The sequence below is a fragment of the Pleurodeles waltl genome, chromosome 4_2 (assembly GCF_031143425.1).
Source record: "Pleurodeles waltl isolate 20211129_DDA chromosome 4_2, aPleWal1.hap1.20221129, whole genome shotgun sequence".
In the NCBI taxonomy this organism is placed as follows: domain Eukaryota; kingdom Metazoa; phylum Chordata; class Amphibia; order Caudata; family Salamandridae; genus Pleurodeles; species Pleurodeles waltl.
In genome coordinates this window covers 310,416,888-310,425,201 of record NC_090443.1, presented here as the reverse complement: position 1 = coordinate 310,425,201, position 8,314 = coordinate 310,416,888, and positions in this window count along the sequence as shown.

Below are 8,314 nucleotides of genomic sequence, written 5' to 3'. Positions count from 1 at the left end.
AAACCTACCAAACCTGTGCATTTCTGAAAACTAGAGACCTAGGGGAATCCACGATGGGGTGACTTGTGTGGCTCGGACCAGGTTCTGTTACCCAGAATCCTTTGCAAACCTCAAAATTTGGCTAAAAAAACACATGTTCCTCACATTTCTGTGGCAGAAAGTTCTGGAATCTGAGAGGAGCCACAAATTTCCTTCCACCCAGCGTTCCCCCAAGTCTCCCGATAAAAATGATACCTCACTTGTGTGGGTAGGCCTAGCGCCCGCGACAGGAAACGTCCCAAAGCGTAACGTGGACACATCCAAATTTTTGAAGGAAAACAGAGGTGTTTTTTGCAAAGTGCCTACCTGTAGATTTAGGCCTGTAGCTCAGACGCCACCTAGTGAAACCTACCAAACCTGTGCATTTCTGAAAACTAGAGACCTAGGGGAATCCCAGATGGGGTGACTTGTGTGGCTCAGACCAGGTTCTGTTACCAGAATCGTTTGCAAACCTCAAAATTTGGCTAAAAAAACACATGTTCCTCACATTTCTGTGGCAGAAAGTTCTGGAATCTGAGAGGAGCCACAAATTTCCTTCCACCCAGCGTTCCCCCACGTCTCCCGATAAAAATGATACCTCACTTGTGTGGGTAGGCCTAGCACGCGCGACAGGAAACGCCCCAAAGCGCAACCTGGACACATGCAAATTTTTGAATGAAAACTGAGGTGTTTTTTGCAAAGTGCCCTACCTGTAGATTTTGGCCTGTAGCTCAGCCGCCACCTAGGGAAACCTACCAAACCTGTGCATTTCTGAAAAGTAGAGACCTAGGGGAATCCAAGATGGGGTGACTTGTGTGGCTCGGACCAGGTTCTGTTACCCAGAATCCTTTGCAAACCTTAAAATTTGGCTAAAAAAACACATGTTCCTCACATTTTTGTGGCAGAAAGTTCTGGAATCTGAGAGGAGCCACAAATTTCCTTCCACCCAGCGTTCCCCCGCGTTCTCCCGATAAAAATGATACCTCACTTGTGTGGGTAGGCCTAGCGCCCGCGACAGGAAACGCCCCAAAGCACAACGTGGACACATCCAAACTTTTGAAGGAAAACAGAGGTTTTTTTGCAAAGTGCCTACTTGTAGATTTTGGCCTGTAGCTCCACCGCCACCTAGGGAAACCTACCAAACCTGTGCATTTCTGAAAACTAGAGACCTAGGGGAATCCAAGATGGGGTGACTTGTGTGGCTCGGACCAGGTTCTGTTACCCAGAATCCTTTGCAAACCTCAAAATTTGGCTACAAAAACACATTTTCCTCACATTTCTGTGGCAGAAAGTTCTGGAATCTGAGAGGAGCCACAAATTTCCTTCCACCCAGCGTTCCCCCGCGTCTCCCCGATAAAAATGATACCTCACTTGTGTGGGTAGGCCTAGCGCCCGCGACAGGAAACGCCCCAAAGCACAACGTGGACACATCCAAACTTTTGAAGGAAAACAGAGGTTTTTTTGCAAAGTGCCTACTTGTAGATTTTGGCCTGTAGCTCCACCGCCACCTAGGGAAACCTACCAAACCTGTGCATTTCTGAAACTAGAGACCTAGGGGAATCCAAGATGGGGTGACTTGTGTGGCTCAGACCAGGTTCTGTTACCCAGAATCCTTTGCAAACCTCAACATTTGGCTAAAAAAACACATGTTCCTCACATTTCTGTGGCAGAAAGTTCTGGAATCTGAGAGGAGCCACAAATTTTCTTCCACCCAGCGTTTCCCCACGTCTCCCGATAAAAATGATACCTCACTTGTGTGGGTAGGCCTCGCGCCCGCGACAGGAAACGCCCCAAAGCGCAACGTGGACACATCCAAATTTTTGAAGGAAAACAGAGGTGTTTTTTGCAAAGTGCCTACCTGTAGATTTTGGCCTGTAGCTCAGCCGTCACCTAGGGAAACCTACCAAACCTGTGCATTTCTGAAAACTAGAGACCTAGGGGAATCCAAGATAGGGTGACTTGTGTGGCTCGGACCAGGTTCTGTTACCCAGAATCCTTTGCAAACCTTCAAATGTGGCTAAAAAAACACATGTTCCTCACATTTCTGTGGCAGAAAGTTATGGAATCTGAGAGGAGCCACAAATTTCCTTCCACCCAGCGTTCCCCGCGTCTCCCGATAAAAATGATACCTCACTTGTGTGGGTAGGCCTAGCGCCCGTGACAGGGAACGCCCCAAAGCGCAACGTGGACACATCCAAATTTTTAAAGGAAAACAGAGGTGTTTTTTGCAAAATGCCTACCTGTAGATTTTGGCCTGTAGCTCAGCCGTCACCTAGGAAAACCTACCAAACCTGTGCATTTCTGAAAACTAGAGACCTAGGGGAATCCAAGATGGGGTGACTTGTGTGGCTCGGACCAGGTTCTGTTACCCAGAATCCTTTGCAAACCTTAAAATTTGGCTAAAAAAACACATGTTCCTCACATTTCTGTGGCAGAAAGTTCTGGAATCTGAGAGGAGCCACAAATTTCCTTCCACCCAGCGTTTCCCCACGTCTCCCGATAAAAATGATACCTCACTTGTGTGGGTAGGCCTAGCGCCCGCGACAGGAAACACCCCAAAGCGCAACGTGGACACATCCAAACTTTTGAAGGAAAACAGAGGTGTTTTTTGCAAAGTGCCTACCTGTAGATTTTGGCCTGTAGCTCAGCCGTCACCTAGGGAAACCTACCAAACCTGTGCATTTCTGAAAACTAGAGACCTAGGGGAATCCACGATGGGGTGACTTGTGTGGCTCGGACCAGGTTCTGTTACCCAGAATCCTTTGCAAACCTCAAAATTTGGCTAAAAAAACACATGTTCCTCACATTTCTGTGGCAGAAAGTTCTGGAATCTGAGAGGAGCCACAAATTTCCTTCCACCCAGCGTTCCCCCAAGTCTCCCGATAAAAATGATACCTCACTTGTGTGGGTAGGCCTAGCGCCCGCGACAGGAAACGTCCCAAAGCGTAACGTGGACACATCCAAATTTTTGAAGGAAAACAGAGGTGTTTTTTGCAAAGTGCCTACCTGTAGATTTAGGCCTGTAGCTCAGACGCCACCTAGTGAAACCTACCAAACCTGTGCATTTCTGAAAACTAGAGACCTAGGGGAATCCCAGATGGGGTGACTTGTGTGGCTCAGACCAGGTTCTGTTACCAGAATCGTTTGCAAACCTCAAAATTTGGCTAAAAAAACACATGTTCCTCACATTTCTGTGGCAGAAAGTTCTGGAATCTGAGAGGAGCCACAAATTTCCTTCCACCCAGCGTTCCCCCACGTCTCCCGATAAAAATGATACCTCACTTGTGTGGGTAGGCTAGCACGCGCGACAGGAAACGCCCCAAAGCGCAACCTGGACACATGCAAATTTTTGAATGAAAACTGAGGTGTTTTTTGCAAAGTGCCTACCTGTAGATTTTGGCCTGTAGCTCAGCCGCCACCTAGGGAAACCTACCAAACTGTGCATTTCTGAAAAGTAGAGACCTAGGGGAATCCAAGATGGGGTGACTTGTGTGGCTCGGACCAGGTTCTGTTACCCAGAATCCTTTGCAAACCTTAAAATTTGGCTAAAAAAACACATGTTCCTCACATTTTTTGTGGCAGAAAGTTCTGGAATCTGAGAGGAGCCACAAATTTCCTTCCACCCAGCGTTCCCCCACGTCTCTCGATAAAAATGATACCTCACTTGTGTGGGTAGGCCTAGCGCCCGCGACAGGAAACGCCCCAAAGCGCCACGTGGACACATCCAAACTTTTGAAGGAAAACAGAGGTGTTTTTTGCAAAGTGCCTACTTGTAGATTTTGGCCTGTAGCTCCACTGCCACCTAGGGAAACCTACCAAACCTGTTCATTTCTGAAAACTAGAGACCTAGGGGAATCCAAGATGGGGTGACTTCTGTGGCTCGGACCAGGTTCTGTTACCCAGAATCCTTAGCAAACCTCAAAATTTGGCTAAAAAAACACATGTTCCTCACATTTCTGTGGCAGAAAGTTCTGGAATCTGAGAGGAGCCACAAATTTCCTTCCACCCAGCGTTCCCCCGCGTCTCCCGATAAAAATGATACCTCACTTGTGTGGGTAGGCCTAGCGCCCGCGACAGGAAACGCCCCAAAGCACAACGTGGACACATCCAAACTTTTGAAGGAAAACAGAGGTTTTTTTGCAAAGTGCCTACTTGTAGATTTTGGCCTGTAGCTCCACCGCCACCTAGGGAAACCTACCAAACCTGTGCATTTCTGAAAACTAGAGACCTAGGGGAATCCAAGATGGGGTGACTTCTGTGGCTCGGACCAGGTTCTGTTACCCAGAATCCTTTGCAAACCTCAAAATTTGGCTAAAAAAAACACATGTTCCTCACATTTCTGTGGCAGAAAGTTCTGGAATCTGAGAGGAACCACAAATTTCCTTCCACCCAGCGTTCCCCGCGTCTCCCGATAAAAATGATACCTCACTTGTGTGGGTAGGCCTAGCGCCCGCGACAGGGAACGCCCCAAAGCGCAACGTGGACACATCCAAATTTTTAAAGGAAAACAGAGGTGTTTTTTGCAAAATGCCTACCTGTAGATTTTGGCCTGTAGCTCAGCCGTCACCTAGGAAAACCTACCAAACCTGTGCATTTCTGAAAACTAGAGACCTAGGGGAATCCAAGATGGGGTGACTTGTGTGGCTCCGACCAGGTTCTGTTACCCAGAATCCTTTGCAAACCTTAAAATTTGGCTAAAAAACACATGTTCCTCACATTTCTGTGGCAGAAAGTTCTGGAATCTGAGAGGAGCCACAAATTTCCTTCCACCCAGCGTTTCCCCACGTCTCCCGATAAAAATGATGCCTCACTTGTGTGGGTAGGCCTCGCGCCCGCGACAGGAAACGCCCCAAAGTGCAACGTGGACACATCCAAATTTTTGAAGGAAAACAGAGGTGTTTTTTGCAAAGTGCCTACCTGTAGATTTTGGCCTGTAGCTCAGCCGTCACCTAAGGAAACCTACCAAACCTGTGCATTTCTGAAAACTAGAGACCTAGGGGAATCCAAGATGGGGTGACTTGTGTGGCTCGGACCAGGTTCTGTTACCCAGAATCCTTTGCAAACCTTAAAATTTGGCTAAAAAAACACATGTTCCTCACATTTCTGTGGCAGAGAAAGTTCTGGAATCTGAGAGGAGCCACAAATTTCCTTCCACCCAGCGTTCCCCCACGTCTCCCGATAAAAATGATACCTCACTTGTGTGGGTAGGCCTTGCGCCCGCGACAGGAAACACCCCAAAGCGCAACGTGGACACATCCAAACTTTTGAAGGAAAACAGAGGTGTTTTTTGCAAAGTGCCTACCTGTAGATTTTGGCCTGTAGCTCAGCCGTCACCTAGGGAAACCTACCAAACCTGTGCATTTCTGAAAACTAGAGACCTAGGGGAATCCAAGATGGGGTGACTTGTGTGGCTCGGACCAGGTTCTGTTACCCAGAATCCTTTGCAAACCTCAAAATTTGGCTAAAAAAACACATGTTCCTCACATTTCTGTGGCAGAAAGTTCTGGAATCTGAGAGGAGCCACAAATTTCCTTCCACCCAGCGTTCCCCCAAGTCTCCCGATAAAAATGATACCTCACTTGTGTGGGTAGGCCTAGCGCCTGCGACAGGAAACGTCCCAAAGCGTAACGTGGACACATCCAAATTTTTGAAGGAAAACAGAGGTGTTTTTTGCAAAGTGCCTACCTGTAGATTTAGGCCTGTAGCTCAGACGCCACCTAGTGAAACCTACCAAACCTGTGCATTTCTGAAAACTAGAGACCTAGGGGAATCCAAGATGGGGTGACTTGTGTGGCTCAGACCAGGTTCTGTTACCAGAATCCTTTGCAAACCTCAAAATTTGGCTAAAAAAACACATGTTCCTCACATTTCTGTGGCAGAAAGTTCTGGAATGTGAGAGGAGCCACAAATTTCCTTCCACCCAGCGTTCCCCCACGTCTCCCGATAAAAATGATACCTCACTTGTGTGGGTAGGCCTAGCGCCCGCGACAGAAAACGCCCCAAAGCGCAACCTGGACACATGCAAATTTTTGAATGAAAACTGAGGTGTTTTTTGCAAAGTGCCTACCTGTAGATTTTGGCCTGTAGCTTAGCCGCCACCTAGGGAAACCTACCAAACCTGTGCATTTCTGAAAAGTAGAGACCTAGGGGAATCCAAGATGGGGTGACTTGTGTGGCTCGGACCAGGTTCTGTTACCCAGAATCCTTTGCAAACCTTAAAATGTGGCTAAAAAAACACATGTTCCTCACATTTTTGTGGCAGAAAGTTCTGGAATCTGAGAGGAGCCACAAATTTCCTTCCACCCAGCGTTCCCCCACGTCTCTCGATAAAAATGATACCTCACTTGTGTGGGTAGGCCTAGCGCCCGCGACAGGAAACGCCCCAAAGCGCAACGTGGACACATCCAAACTTTTGAAGGAAAACAGAGGTGTTTTTTGCAAAGTGCCTACTTGTAGATTTTGGCCTGTAGCTCCACTGCCACCTAGGGAAACCTACCAAACCTGTTCATTTCTGAAAACTAGAGACCTAGGGGAATCCAAGATGGGGTGACTTCTGTGGCTCGGACCAGGTTCTGTTACCCGGAATCCTTTGCAAACCTCAAAATTTGGCTACAAAAACACATTTTCCTCACATTTCTGTGGCAGAAAGTTCTGGAATCTGAGAGGAGCCACAAATTTCCTTCCACCCAGCGTTCCCCCGCGTCTCCCGATAAAAATGATACCTCACTTGTGTGGGTAGGCCTAGCGCCCGCGACAGGAAACGCCCCAAAGCACAACGTGGACACATCCAAACTTTTGAAGGAAAACAGAGGTTTTTTTGCAAAGTGCCTACTTGTAGATTTTGGCCTGTAGCTCCACCGCCACCTAGGGAAACCTACCAAACCTGTGCATTTCTGAAAACTAGAGACCTAGGGGAATCCAAGATGGGGTGACTTCTGTGGCTCGGACCAGGTTCTGTTACCCAGAATCCTTTGCAAACCTCAAAATTTGGCTAAAAAAACACATGTTCCTCACATTTCTGTGGCAGAAAGTTCTGGAATCTGAGAGGAACCACAAATTTCCTTCCACCCAGCGTTCCCCGCGTCTCCCGATAAAAATGATACCTCACTTGTGTGGGTAGGCCTAGCGCCCGCGACAGGGAACGCCCCAAAGCGCAACGTGGACACATCCAAATTTTTAAAGGAAAACAGAGGTGTTTTTTGCAAAATGCCTACCTGTAGATTTTGGCCTGTAGCTCAGCCGTCACCTAGGAAAACCTACCAAACCTGTGCAATTCTGAAAACTAGAGACCTAGGGGAATCCAAGATGGGGTGACTTGTGTGGCTCGGACCAGGTTCTGTTACCCAGAATCCTTTGCAAACCTTAAAATTTGGCTAAAAAAACACATGTTCCTCACATTTCTGTGGCAGAAAGTTCTGGAATCTGAGAGGAGCCACAAATTTCCTTCCACCCAGCGTTTCCCCACGTCTCCCGATAAAAATGATGCCTCACTTGTGTGGGTAGGCCTCGCGCCCGCGACAGGAAACGCCCCAAAGTGCAACGTGGACACATCCAAATTTTTGAAGGAAAACAGAGGTGTTTTTTGCAAAGTGCCTACCTGTAGATTTTGGCCTGTAGCTCAGCCGTCACCTAGGGAAACCTACCAAACCTGTGCATTTCTGAAAACTAGAGACCTAGGGGAATCCAAGATGGGGTGACTTGTGTGGCTCGGACCAGGTTCTGTTACCCAGAATCCTTTGCAAACCTTAAAATTTGGCTAAAAAAACACATGTTCCTCACATTTCTGTGGCAGAAAGTTCTGGAATCTGAGAGGAGCCACAAATTTCCTTCCACCCAGCGTTCCCCCACGTCTCCCGATAAAAATGATACCTCACTTGTGTGGGTAGGCCTTGCGCCCGCGACAGGAAACACCCCAAAGCGCAACGTGGACACATCCAAACTTTTGAAGGAAAACAGAGGTGTTTTTTGCAAAGTGCCTACCTGTAGATTTTGGCCTGTAGCTCAGCCGTCACCTAGGGAAACCTACCAAACCTGTGCATTTCTGAAAACTAGAGACCTAGGGGAATCCAAGATGGGGTGACTTGTGTGGCTCGGACCAGGTTCTGTTACCCAGAATCCTTTGCAAACCTCAAAATTTGGCTAAAAAAACACATGTTCCTCACATTTCTGTGGCAGAAAGTTCTGGAATCTGAGAGGAGCCACAAATTTCCTTCCACCCAGCGTTCCCCCAAGTCTCCCGATAAAAATGATACCTCACTTGTGTGGGTAGGCCTAGCGCCTGCGACAGGAAACGTCC